Source organism: Garra rufa, chromosome 1 (assembly GCF_049309525.1).
Source record: "Garra rufa chromosome 1, GarRuf1.0, whole genome shotgun sequence".
NCBI classification, from domain to species: Eukaryota; Metazoa; Chordata; class Actinopteri; order Cypriniformes; family Cyprinidae; genus Garra; species Garra rufa.
Window position 1 is genome coordinate 57661023 of NC_133361.1, and position 14592 is coordinate 57675614.

Below are 14592 nucleotides of genomic sequence, written 5' to 3' on the forward strand. Positions count from 1 at the left end.
GAAAAAACTATCAGTGAAATTACAGATTGATTACTAAAGAATATAATTTACTTAATTTAATTCAGAAAATAAACAGAAATAACCTTTACATTTAATCATTTACCAAACGCTTTTATCCATAGTGTTCGTGTGTAGTTAATGTGTTAAGCTGTGTACATGATGAAATGACACTAGCCTAATTAATAACTTACTTAAAATTGAGCATTTAAGGCCTGGTTACACTTCATTTCGCACTCCACTCCGTCTAGCGCACAGTTGAGTGTGCAGGCCGTTCAAAGTGCTGTATACTCCATTGACCGTGAGCCTTAATGGACGTGTTCATTGTGCACACTACCTAGTAGACCTCCTGAGTACTCAAAACAGTCAAAGTCCATGTGGTCAGCTGACTGTGCTTATGACGAAAAATATATCACATGCACTGTTCACAAGACGGAGAGCAACAAAGGACAAACTTGTACTTTGGCCTTTAAGCCTATGTTGTGTGTGTAACAGTATAAACAGTCTTTATTCTTTTTAACCATGTTGTAAGTGATATTAAGAATATGTACTGTGCACTGAAATGTGTATGGCTTTACAGTGAGGAAAAAAATTATTTGATCCCCTACTGATTTTGTACGTTTACCCACTGACCAAGAAATGATCAGTCTATAATTTGAATAGTAAGTTTATTTTAACAGTGAGAGACAGAATAACAACCAAAAAATCCAGAAAAACACATTTAAAAAAAAGATTGATTTGCATTTAAATTAGTGAAATAAGTATTTGACCCCTTTGCAAAAATGACTTAGTACTTGGTGGCAAAACCCTTGTTGGCAATCACAGAGGTCAGATGTTTCTTGTTGTTGGCCACCAGGTTTGCACACAACTCAGGGATTTTGTCCCCCTCCTCTCCAAGTCATGAAGGTTTTGAGGCTGATGTTTGGCAACTCGAACCTTCAGCTCCCTCCACAGATTTTCTATGGGATTAAGGTCTGGAGACTGGCTAGGCCAATGTGTTTCTTTTTGAGCCACTCCTTTGTTGCCTTGGCTGTGTGTTTTGGGTCATTGCCATGCTGGAATACCCATCCACGACCCATTTTCAATGTCCTGGCTGAGGGGAGGAGGTTCTCACCCAAGATTTGACGGTACATGGCCTCGTCCATCATACCTTTGATGTGGTGCAGTTGTCCTGTCCCCTTAGCAACACCCCCAAAGCATAATTTTTCCACCTCTATGTTTGACGGTGGGGATGGTGTTCTTGGGGTCATAGGCAGCTTTCAGAGTTGAGTTGATGCCAAAAAGCTGACCACAACACGTTTACCCAGTTCTCCTCTGAATCATTCAGATGTTCATTGGCAAACTTCAGACGGGCCTGTACATGTGCTTTCCTGAGCAGGTGCTGCAGGATTTCAGTCCTTCACAGCGGAGTGTGTCACCAATTGTTTTCTTGGTGACTATGTTCCCAGCTGCCTTGAGATCATTGACAATATCCTCCTGTGTAGTTCTGGGCTGATTCCTCATTCTTTTATACAGGTAAAAAACTGAGATTAGGAGCATTCCCTTTAAGAGAGTGCTCCTAATCTCAGCTCATTACCTGTATAAAAGACACCAGGGAGCCAAAAATCTTGCTGATTGAGAGGGGATCAAATACTTATTTCACTCATTAAAATGCAAATCAATTTGTAACTTTTTAAAATGCGTTTTTCTGGATTTTTTGTTGTTAGTCTGACTCTCACTGTTCAAATAATTATAGACTGGTCATTTCTTTGTCAGTGGGTAAACGTACGAAATCAGCAGGGGCTCAAATAACTTCCCCCTCACTGTATGACAACTTTCGCTATGAGAAACCCGGAAATGTAAGAAAGGTCCATTTCAGCCTGTGTGTGTTCCTGTGTTCTGGTAAATGTAAGAACACAAACACACAACTAAAACCTACCAGGCTTGTGTCTGGCTGCACTGTTTTGATGTTTCCTGAGATTGGCAGAGGACGTTCACATTAATTGAATGCGAGTGCTGAATCTATGCCAGTACTGCAAATCAGCACTGTAATGCTGAGACAGACTCTCTCTCTCTCTCTGCGTTGCTCTCATTCAGAGAATTGTCCACATGACATCCTTTTTACATCATTCTTTCATTCATGTCAAGTAAATGAAAGAATCCTTCAATAAACACTATTCTTTTTTAAAACGTGCCTTGCCATCTGTCAGTAAACTATACTTTAGATGTTGAAAACTTTTTCAAATTTTAATTATAAAACCGATTTTGACTGACTGAGCCAAGTTTAGAGCATTGCAAAAATAATCACCTTGGATTTCATTACATCAGTATTACAGCGGCGTATGTCTATGTGTGCTTGGCGAGAAACTAACCTAAAGAACCTAATTTAAGATTAATTTTTTAAACCAATTTTAATTATTTTCAAGTAGATTTAAAGCCAGGAAATATAAAATGCATGTGCATAATATGCAATTACATTAAACAGCTCAAAACTTCTTAAAGTGAACAATATATTGCTAACTGAAAAGACAAAAGTGTTATCCAGCTAGGGATGTTAACCGATGACCGTTTGACCGGTGGTTGACCGTATCAACATTAACCGGTCAAAGTTGTCGGTAGTCGGTTAAAAAAAAAAGTGCCGGTGCGTCTTTTACGCATTCTGAAGGTGCCTGTTTTATCCATTGGTTTTATCATGTTGCAGTCTATTAGGCCAGGGATTCCCAAACTTTTCAGCTCACGACCCCCAAAATAACCGTGCCAGTGACTCGTGACCCCCACTATCCTCGGAAGTGTTTAAAATATACAAACTTTGCGCGCAACGGCGCACATGGGCCAATAGGCCTATCCAAACATCTGCATGTCAACACAAAAGAACACAACGGTCTAACAACTAGGGCTGGTCCGAATACCATATTTTGAGCTTCGAAGCTTCGGTGGGAGGGGCTGAACATATTCTTCTCTCTAATAAAGGCAGGAATCTCTGTATGTCTTTCTGTTTGCATTTTTATTATGTCGAGAACAGTTCATCCAAACGATTTTTGCTGTGGACCCGAGGGAGTGCAGTGGTGCATTTTGGTGCAATATGGACACACCACACGTTCAGAATTAATAAATTGTAATAGAACATTGCTGGATGCGACGCGCCTCACGCAGGCAGAGCTTATACGCTTCATGAACGGACACCGCGCTAGTGATACAAAACACACATGTCTGTTAAGTGCAATACTTTTAATAAGGTAACGTTAGCCTAAAAAATTTTAACAAACAAATCACTCCCAAATCAGAAATTAGCACAGTAATTACTGGCACCGTGAAGGGTAGGCTATTTAAATAAAAGAAGAACGAAATAAATGGCGCGGTGTTTATATATAAATAAATTATTCGTATCTAAATTATTTATAAATATATATATATATATATATATATATATATATATATATATATATATATATATATATATACATTATATATAACGTTTGTGTATATAAGCCTATATAAAATACACAGCCTATGTATATTATGTTGAAACCCAAAATAAATGAGGCCCAAACATTATTAACAAACGTGCGTGTTTATTTGAGCACGTCTGTCAGCGAACAATCAGCCTACAAAACGCTAAAATAAATCAAATAAATAATACATTTAAATATGAATCTAGCCTAAATAATAATGTTAAATCGGCTATTTATGAAACATTCGTTGCAAACATTACTAAAACCTCGCCCGGACCTTCTCCGACAGCTCATCAGAATTACTGGCCCAAGTCCGACTGGAACCGGTCTGTTTTCTCTTTCTCTTCCCCACTGCACAGCTGCTGTTTTTAATAGCAAAGTGATTACTTTTATTTTCGTTTATTTAGGTTATAAAGTTAATTTAGACATATATTTGGAACACTTTTTATTTGTTAAATTTAAGTTTTTGTTTTTTAAAGTAACGACCAAGTCATCACGATTTCAATTAAAACCCATAGATATAAGCACGCTTTGCAGAACATGGAAGCGCCAGCCAGCGCTATGTGAAACTTCATTTTTGCTCATAAAGGTAAGACTAATATATCATCCGAAACTGTAAAAAAAATAATTTAAATAATTCAAATCGAAAACAAAACTCTTCCAAATCCAATAGCTATAGGCCTAATGCATATGCATGTAGGTATTAAAGCCGCGTCAATGAGCAAATGGCATCAGGATCAACTTCATCTTTGTGTCAAATACCAGTTTTTTAATAAATAATTCAAATATCTCCCTACTTTTTCCCCGACACATTCATGGTAATTATTTTTGCTGGGGCTTTGCGGTCAGCTTTAGCTGCGTGCATTTAAAGCAGAGGCGCAGTTGTCATTACGACAGTCACAGCCCTAGTTTTGCTTAAACCATTTAAGTGGGCCCGACTGTACTTTATAGTGTCTCTCAAATATTACTCAATTTCTCTCTCTCTTTTTTTTTTTTTTTTTTCTTTTTGCTTTTTCTGTTAGTGGCGCGGCAGTCTGATCTTCTTCATTCATATTTAAGCGCAAATGAGAACCGTTTTGCGGGGGATGCAAGGTGTATGGAAAAAAAAAAAACGAATATTGAATCTCAAAATTTAAAATCGAATGCCAACCCACCGAACGAATATTCGATTTGAATATTCTGGTCCAGTCCTACTAACAACCAATTTTTTAAATAGTAATTTACTCGTTTAATTTCAACAAAAATAATATCCTAGGGGATTTTTAAAAAGTGACGTGAGTGGCAGTGTGTGTGTGTGTGTGTGTGTGTGTGTGTGTGTGTGTGTGTGTGTGTGTGTGTGTGTGTGTGTGTGTGTGTGTGTGTGTGTGTGTGTGTGTGTGTGTGTGTGTGTGTGTGTGTGTGCGGGAGGCAGAGCGGCAGAGAGATGCGACAGAGTTGCGAAATTGCAGGCGCGGCTCGAAATGGCTGTTATTTCAAATAGCGTACCATATTTTAAACTAATCGGTTAACCGGTTTCAACCGGCTAATGAGGCTCGGTGGTCGGTCAAGAAATTTTTTAGTTTTCGCCATCCCTATATCCAGCATTAATGCCTATTAAATGAAAATCTAGCATTTTGTGCCACGTACGTATTTTAATTAGTTTTTTATACTGATTACAATTTTTTTTAAATGTTTTATTTGTTAATTGTTTTGCTGTGTGTATATATAACACATACCTACAGTGAGGGAAAAAAAAATATTTGATCCCCTGCTGATTTTGTAAATAGGTTCCAAAATGAGATTAGGATTACTGTTTTAAAGGGAGTGCTCCTAATCTCAGTTTGTTACCTTTATAAAAGACACATGTCCACAGAAGCAATCAATCAATCAATCAGATTCCAAACACTTCACTATGTCCAAGACCAAAGAGTTGTCCAAGGATGTCAAGGACAAGATTATAGAGTTGCACAACAGTGGAATGGGCTACAAAACCATCTACAAGCAGCTTGGTGAGAAGATGACAACAGATGGTGTAATTATTCGCAAATGGAAGAAACACAAAATAACTGTCTCCCTCTGTCTGGGGCTCCATGCAAGATCTCACCTCATGGAATTTCAATGATCACCGTCCCCACCGTCAAACATGTAGGTGGAAACATTATGCTTTGGGGGTGTTTTTCTGCTAAGGGGACAGGACAACTACACCGCATCACAGGGACGATGGCCATGTACGTCAGGGCCAGGGCACTGAAGGCCGTCAGGGCATTGAAAATGGGTCGTGGATGGGTATGACCCAAAAGACACGGCCAAGGCCTGAGTGGTTCAGGAAGAATCACATTAAGGTCCTACAGTGGCCAAAGCAGTCTCCAGATTTTAATCCCATAGAACACCTGTGGAGGGAGCTGAAGGTTCGAGTTGCCAAGTGTCAGCCTTGAAACCTTGGAGAGGTCATGACTTGGAGAGGATCTGCAAAGAGGAGTGGGACAAAATCCCTCCTGAGATGTGTGTAAACCTGGTGGCCAACTACAAGAAACATCTGACCTCTGTGATTGCCATCAAGGGTTTTGCTAAGTCATGTTTAGAGAAATGGGTCGAATACTTATTTCACTCATTAAAATGCATATCAATTTATTCGTTTTTGAAATGCGTTTTTCTGGATTTTTAGTTGTTATTCTGTTTCTCACTGTTCAAATAAACCTACCATTATATAGACTGATCATTTCTTTGTCAGTGGGCAAATATACAAAATCAACAGGGGTTCAAAATTCTTTTTTCCTCACTGTATGGCCTAGAAGTTAAATTTCTCATAAAGAGACTGTTATTATTTCCAAAATACGTACATGATTCCTGAAGTCAATTAAACACAGACAAACACAGATGGTGAGCAGATTTAGTAAACAGATTCTTGCACATTACAGACAGTCAAGCGTTGGACCTGTCTTTCAACCCTTCTAAAGAGATTATCTGAATTTTGTATAGTATCCGATGAATGGAGCACTTATTTAGCTATCACTGATTAAACGAAATTTAACATAGCAATAAAACAGAAGGCAAAAAAGTTGAAGGACAGACGAAAGATCGAAATAAGGAAAAAATTCTATGTGTGTGCATGACTGTGACTAAAGGGAATGACAGATTAGAGAAAATTCTACCCCAAAAGAAAAGAGAATGCCACTTAATTGGATCTCATCTCTAAAAAAAGAGAAACATTCCAGGCAAGACATCTGAGATTCGGCCGACAAAAACGATCACATTGATTCAAGCTCTTAAGTCAAAGTGATATACTGCATTCTCAATCCATTTAACATCTGTGATGTATTTTTATGTGAAACAAGATATTCAGCAAGGAAATAATATAGGGCTGAACTACATTTTATTCATCAGGATTTGATTGGATGATGATAAGTGCTCAGTGCATATCAGAATAGCGTCTGTGATGAATGCGAGTTTGCAGAGCATGCTGCCAACCACTTGTGAGGAGGATTTCTGACCGGAGCATGGAGTTTAAAGGTCAAGTTCATCATCCAGAGCTTCTCCATGTATAACACTGATAACATTTCATTTTTTTTTTTTCATTGTTTGCTTATTGTTGAAATCTTTGTTAATGTATTGCCATTCCATTTAAGGTTTTGAAAGTTGACATTATCCACAACCTAGTCTAAACATATATTTCACTTTTCACTGACATTAACTATTAGCCTGCTATTAGCCTGCACAGGAAAGAACAGCAAGCAGCAATTTTCTTCAGTATATGACTAAATTGTGCACAATTACACCTGAGATGTGTACTAAAAAAAGCAAATTGTACATAAATCTGACTGTAATTAACTGGCTAGTGACGCTTTAGTCACATCATATCATTTTAACACTACCGGTAAAGATTCTGCTGTGAAATTCTGATCAGTCTGTTCAGGACACAATGTTGTAATAAATGAAATTACTGGTGCATGCAATGCATGATGGGACTTCTCATGGGAGCCTGCTGGTAGTGGTTACTGTGTGTGTGTGAGGGGGGTTCCTGAGACTGTCTAATAGAGCAGTCAGGAAGCACTAATCTAGTCTGCACACTGTAGAGTAAAGAATAGGACGCAGGACAGTAGGAGATGGCCATATTCGGCCTAAAGGTCACAGAAGATGTTTGTAAAGTGACTGAAAATATCTGAAAGTATCTGCAGGGAGTGTTCAATCTCCAAACAGAACAGATACATCAAAAACAGATACATCTTTATACAGGGGATACAGAACACATACTGTTCATACAATATGTGAATGGATTACACAATCAGCAAGATGTTCTAGAGTTAAGAAAGATGCATAATGAATGAACAGAAAGAAAGAAAGAAAGAAAGAAAGAAAGAAAGCTGGTTAAGCCCTATTCTTACAGTTTTTCATGTGGACGTCTGTAAAAATACATTTACATGATATCTCAGTGATAAAACTCACAGATTCAGATGGCGATTTATTCACAGTGGAGAAGGGAGTTCTGTGATCCAACGAAACAATGCTTCTCACATAGTCAGTTGCATGATTGTCTGCAGTAAATAAAGTGTCATAAATATATTTATTATTTGATTATTTAAATCTCTTGCTTAAAAGTAGGGAAACAGACATGCTATAGTTGAAATGGTTTTATATTTGGCATTTTGCCTTTCAACATAAGGGATGTCACATTATATAATGCATATTTTACATGTCACATATAATGCATATTTTAAAATTATACTGCATACTTGTTGCCAATTTAAATGTTTATGTGCTTCTCTTCTCATTCTTCTTTTTTTGTTCTGAACAGCTCACCCTCACTGGGGTGTAAATACATTCTAGCATTTAAGTAATAATATGCATGCAAAATACAGCAAAGTGCAACAGTTACCATATGGTGTTAAGCAGTGATCAAAAAGGATTCAAACTGTTTTGAAAATGAAAGTTTTCAAAATGTTGAATCGTTTTTTCTTGCAATTTCTATCACCATCTGAATCAGACTTTTGGCTTCAACATGTCAAGACTATATGGACACTTACTAACTACATCATCTAAAAGGCTTATTCAGCCAGTGCATGGATGTCTTAAACAGAACAGCAAAAATGTTCTTTAGGCATCATTTGGGAAGAAACACACCAGGAGAAACCTCTTATTATTATCATTGGTAATAATAATATTTCTTAATTGAGTAATTGCAACACATAAAAGTGTAAATAGCATCCAAACACATTTAAAGACAGCATATAATTCAATATACAATATTTAAATATTAAATAAACATATAAGCTCATTCAGCTATCATGCCACAGGTGCTCGGGTGTTTGGCCATCCAATATCACCGTAACTGATTTCAATATTTCCTGCTTATCACTTATTCATTTCCTGTGAGCCCACGCAAAGCCACCTGCTCAGGAAATGAAAACAACATGTCCTCCATCAAACAAGCACTGAGACGAAACAATCACAGGTAATAAAGTGTGCAGTCCTCCTGAACAAAAAGATTCAGCTCCTGACGGTGAAACCGGAGTGAGTTGTTTTAATTTTTTATAGTACTAATAATAATTTAGTTTGGTTTGAGAACAGACAATACAATTAAAACTGAATGCGGCTGCTCTATGCAGTTTGCTGAACGACAGTGGCAACACAGATCCGATTTCATTTATCAAATGAAGAGAGTGAGTCGAGCTGCCTGACAAGAAGACAGAGGTGAGAGAGATAAGACGATGGCGGAAGAGTGTCAAAACGAAATGCAAAAGTTTAAAAATATTTTGGATTTTGAAAAGACTTCTGACATTTATTTAAGGTAAAAGTGGGAGATTTATATTTATTTGGTTCTACAGTGTTTGCTGATTTTTATTTATTTAAACTGTGTAATTTATTTTATTTTATATTACATCAAGGTGTATGCCTTGCCTCCAGGCTTTCTTATTCACGTTGCTAAAAAACATTCTACATTACTTATTTATTTGGTTCCAGTGTTTACTGATTTTCAGTTTTGCATACCTATTTAAACTTGTAATTTATTTGTTATTTTACATATAACATGATGTATTTTATTCGTTTTGTTAATAAAAGTTCATTGCTTTACGCTAATACCTAATACGCTAATTTAGAAGTGAAAGTAAAATGCGCATGGAGCTTTTAAAAGCTATGTAAAAGCGAATGTGTGAGGAAATGAGGGAAAACTCAAACAAACTAAAAACAAAAAACAGCTTGACACAGAATTGCCGCTAAATTGAAAATAAAAAAGTAAAATCTGCATGGAGCTGTAATGAACTAAAACAGCAACAGTTGCTAGACGCTGAATTGGTGCTAATTTTAAAGTTAAAGGAGTAGTTCACTTTCAGAACAACAATTTTAAAGTCGGGAATGCGCACTACAAGCCCTAGTGCTGGACGAGTTTCAGTGCTTAAAAGATATGTAAAAATATATTTTTCTAAGAAAATGACCGATCGTTTCGGTAGACAAGACCCTTCTTCGTCGACTGGGATTGTTTACAGCCATTTGAAGCTGCATTTAAACGGCATTTAAACAGCATTTTGAAGATTCAAAAATCGGGGCACCATTTAAGTCCATTATATGGAGAAATTTCCAGAAATGTTTATCTCAAAAAACATAATTTCTTGACGACTGAAGAAAAAAAGACATAAATATCTTGGATGACAGGGGGGTGAGTAAATTATCTGTAAATTGTTGTTCTGAAAGTGGACTACTCCTTTAAAGTAAAATGCGCACAACACTTTTACAAGCTATTTTGAAGTGAACGAAAGTGAGGAAAAAAGGGAAAACTCGAACTAACTAAAAACAAACAGCTGCTTGATGCCAAATTGCTGCTAATTTGTAAAAATAAAAAAGTAAAATGTGCATGGCGGTTCTGCCGAAGGAAGAAGAGGAAAAACTCAAATTAACTAAAAACAAAGTTGCTAAGACGCAGAATTGCTGCTAATTTTAAAGTGAAAGTAAAAGTCATACAACCACCCCCCACTGTGATACCAGTATTACCGGTGTTGTCACATGTTGATTAACCGGTGGGAAAATGTACTCACCGTCACAACCCTAATAAACAGGTATATCCAATGTGAAATTCACAAAACTCACCTAATACACAAATATCAGAAACGTTCACACTTCAGTTAGCTCTCACTATTAACTATTAACTATGACTCTTGACTCAATAAACTCCTAATTTGCTGCATACTAATAGTTAAGTTTAGGTATGGGGTAGGGTTCATGGATCTAAAATATGGTCATGTAGAATACAGCGTTAATATGTACTTTGTTGTAATATGTTAGTAAATATGCATGCTGTGTTACCATGACAAATTACCTGACCACTTGCCTTCAACCCGAGATTTAGGTGTAGGAACCAGCATCCCCATGACCCTACCACAGGACAATTTCTTTGAACAGATGGATGAAATAAATATAATGTAATGCTATCCTGTTAGAACTTAATGAATAGCCTAGACCAGATCCTTTAGGATCAGTCCAAGTAGATGTAGTAGCTGTTCAGAACCTTTATAATGGCGCTAATTTTTGCAAGAATGATGACATGTGACTGAGGTAATTATCATGCTATCACTATCATTATTCTTATATCATTGTTATCCTAGAAATAGACTAGGGTCTTATTGAGTTTCTAAGCACTACAGAGGGAACACCCTGATTTTAATCATAAGCTCAAAGACCTTTCTTTCTCTTAGTGTTTCCCAGGATGAGGGATTTTGAAAGCAATCTTCATAATGGAAACTCGAGCTCAATCAATCAATAAATCACAGGTCTAACTGCTGAAGGATAGACCAGGGGCCAGATTCACAAAATATTCTAAAGAATAAAATTCCACTTAACTACTATTTTCTTCTCATTTGCTAATTTAAGAATAAAGTTAGGAATATTTTTTAATCCTTGACACATTTCTTTACAACATTCTTAAATTTTTTCTTAAGATTGTTTTAAAGACAAAACTTTCCCTGGATAACAGAAGAGATACTGAAGGCAGGAACAAGAACTAGCATAATTAGAGTGTGTATGAATTTAAATATTGTACTGTAAATTTAGAAACAGGTGACAGGTGGCTAATATAACCTGCTTCATACATGTATTATAAGCCTCTTTCACACAGCAAACTGCTGTAAAATTACTGAAATGACTTTACCGGTAAATACAATAATGCGCTGTTTTTTACATAGGCATCACCGTTCCATCTTTTTACTGGTAAAGCATCATTCACACATCAGTTTTAAATTACTTGTAAATTCTGTGAGATCTTTAACTGTAAATAACCTCTAAACGGCTGTGCCTCCTGGTGTTGTATTTGTAAACAAGGAGGGGTATACATTGTCAGTCTTTTTGTTGATGATTTCATTTTTGTGTCAAACTTTCACATTCATGCAGCTGCTTTTGGCCAGAGGCATTGTAATAGATGACAACAAACCAAACTACGCAGCACAAAGTAAATATGTCATTGCATCAGAATCTTATGATTGGCCCAGAGTAGGGCTGCACGATTAATTGAAGGCGATTGCGCATTTTGTCAATAAAGCCAGTTCTGTGATTATCCGTAAATCTCCAGCACCTGTTTTGAGATGGTGCAGCATGTAGTACATAGAGCCGTAGTTCACTTAGAATATACGACTAATCGCATTCATAATCGAAATTGATTTAATCGCACGATTATGCAATAGAAAATAAATTGTTTGCGATAATGACAGCTGTTTGCGTAGCTTCTCGCGATACCACTGTAGCGCGAGAGCGACTGAGATAACTTACACTGCGCAGCAGGGAGCTTGATTGACTGGTGATCTGACCAATCATACTTCGCCATCCGCCATTTGCGAACGGTCGCACATACGTGACATAGGTCACATTTTCAGGTCGAAAAATCCGGAATATAAAAATCACATCCCTGAACAATTTCAATTACTTTATTAAAGTAATGTAACTGATTACATTTGATTACATCTCTAAAGAATGTTTTCAACAAATACCTAGTTCTGCAGGCTGACACTGCAGGGTTGGCACTGATTGGTTCATGTTGCATACGCAACCAATGAGCTTGCAACTATTTAAATGGCTGGCAGCAATAATCTACAACTACTGCAATAACCAACAGCAGCAGCAGCGTAGCAGATCTATTCTGTCAAGACCAAATATATTAACATTGTCATATCCATTACAATCATAAACTTTTCAGAGAGTTGTTACGACAGAAATAATTTTCAGGCAGGGTTAACCTTACAGTAGTACTCAACACTGTTTACTGTCAGAAATTTTGCAGCTAAATTACGTAACATGTAGTTACTTACTCCCTAACACTGATCCTAACCTAGATAAGTTTAGCTTAAAGATGTGGTGTACTCTAGGCTTGCTGCGATAGACGGTGATGACAGTGATACAGCAAAACCGGTTTTATTACTTGCACCGCCCGCCACCGTCGTTTTTATTTTTTAAAGTAATAAAAATCATTTAGTTCAGTTAGAGAACAGAAAGTACACCTAAAAACTGAATGTGGCTGCTCAACAGGCTACAGTCTGACAAGAAGAGAGAGGTGAGAAAGACAAGACGATAGCAGATAATTTAGGTTAGTTTCGAAACTAAATGCAAAATTGCCTGTTTGGCAATATTTTGGATTTTTTTTAAAATATCCAAACTTGACTTTTGCCGTTTTTTCTAAGATGATAGGAAGTTTTTTTTTTTTAACATTCATTTCTTATTTTATTGGCTCCACAGTGTTTGCTGATATTTATATTTATTTAAACTTAACTTGTAATTTATTTATTTTATTTGACGGAAATGTGCATGCCATGTCTCCGAGCTTTCTTATTTGTTTTGCTAATAAACAATCTTCTTTTCTTATTTATTTGGTTCCATGTTAGCCTACTTATTTTCATTTTTATATAGGCTACCTTAAACTTTGTGTAAGTTATTTGTTATTTTTTAAATTAGGCGTAGCCTATAGCATGGTATATTTTTATTTGTTTTGTTAATAAACGTTATATGATTTATATAGGCTAAGTTAGTTTGACGTTGTAGGCCAATTCAATCCATTGGCACTGAATTGCCGCTAATTTAAAAAGTGAAAGTAAAAAGTGCACGTTTTTTTTAAAAGCGGAGGAAGAGAGGGAAAATTCAGACAAACTATACACTAACAATTGCTTGACGCCGAATTGCCTCTAATTTAAAAAGTAAAAGTATATGCGCATAGCGCTTTTAAGCTGTTTAAAAGTGATGAAAAGCGAGAAAAAGAGGGAAACTCTCCACCAACTCACATACAGTGATACCGGTATTATCGGTGTTGTCACACGTCAATTAACCAGTGGGAAAATTTTCTCACCTTCACAACCTTAGTGAACTCTAAATAAATAGTGCTCATGGACAGCTATTGAAATTGCATTCTGACTTTAAATAGAGTAGAGGCTTGGACCTGGAAACAGTGTTCGATATTTCATTACTTAGCAAGTAGACTGACTGATTTGTGCTGGTCAGACTGAGTACAAGACGAAATCCAGTAGAGACAAAATCCAGACAAAGCAGGGATAAAGTCTAAGCACTAAATCATGCAAGTAAGATTATTCAATAAACCCTGTTCATTTTTTATGACTTTGTCTCCTGCTTCTTGCTTTTTTACAGCTTCCAATGTAGACCTCTCAGGCTGAAGACTTTTAGTTTATAAAGTTTGCAATACCAGACAAAATACAGTTTCATTAACTGGTTTTGGGTATCAGACAAACTTGAATTTTTGTTATTCTGCAAAAGGGGGGGCCCGACAGAAAAAGTTTGGGAACCACTGGAGTAGCTTAATTATTATAAAATAACACTAATGGAGGTACAGTGTTACTGTGAGAGGTGGTTACATCAAAAACAATTTCAAAGAAACGACTATTTACCATTTAGCGAGAACAGGCACTACAGAACCTGAAAAGTTTTCAGTAGTTTTATAATATATAGTATTACTAATAAGCAATAAAAAAATGTTTCTATATGCTTTGATGTGAAAGTTAAAATATTTAAATAACTGAGATGTTTTCCCCGTTTGGCCTAATCATATATATCCACATCCATGTTTGGAAAATATTTTATTTGTACTTGAATGATTCTTAAATGGTTATCTTTAGTACTTTAGTACAATTCATATCAAGATGCATCAGTAAGAGAGAGCACAGCAGATGTGAAGAAACTGAGTACCTGCTCATCTGCCATTAAT

General features: G+C 36.5%; 1 protein-coding gene across 3 annotated transcripts in view; it reads right to left on the reverse strand.

The window, feature by feature from the left end:
• Positions 1-14592, reverse strand: part of tex2 (testis expressed 2) — a 48636-nt gene that overhangs the window by 20664 nt on the left and 13380 nt on the right. The window contains exon 1 of one of the 3 annotated variants that reach the window (XM_073843272.1): positions 192-327. The exons of the other annotated variants lie outside the window; for them this stretch is intronic. The gene's annotated coding sequence lies outside the window, so the exon portion shown is untranslated. Of the gene's footprint in view, positions 1-191; positions 328-14592 lie in introns of those variants that run through there. 3 annotated transcript variants of the gene reach the window in all.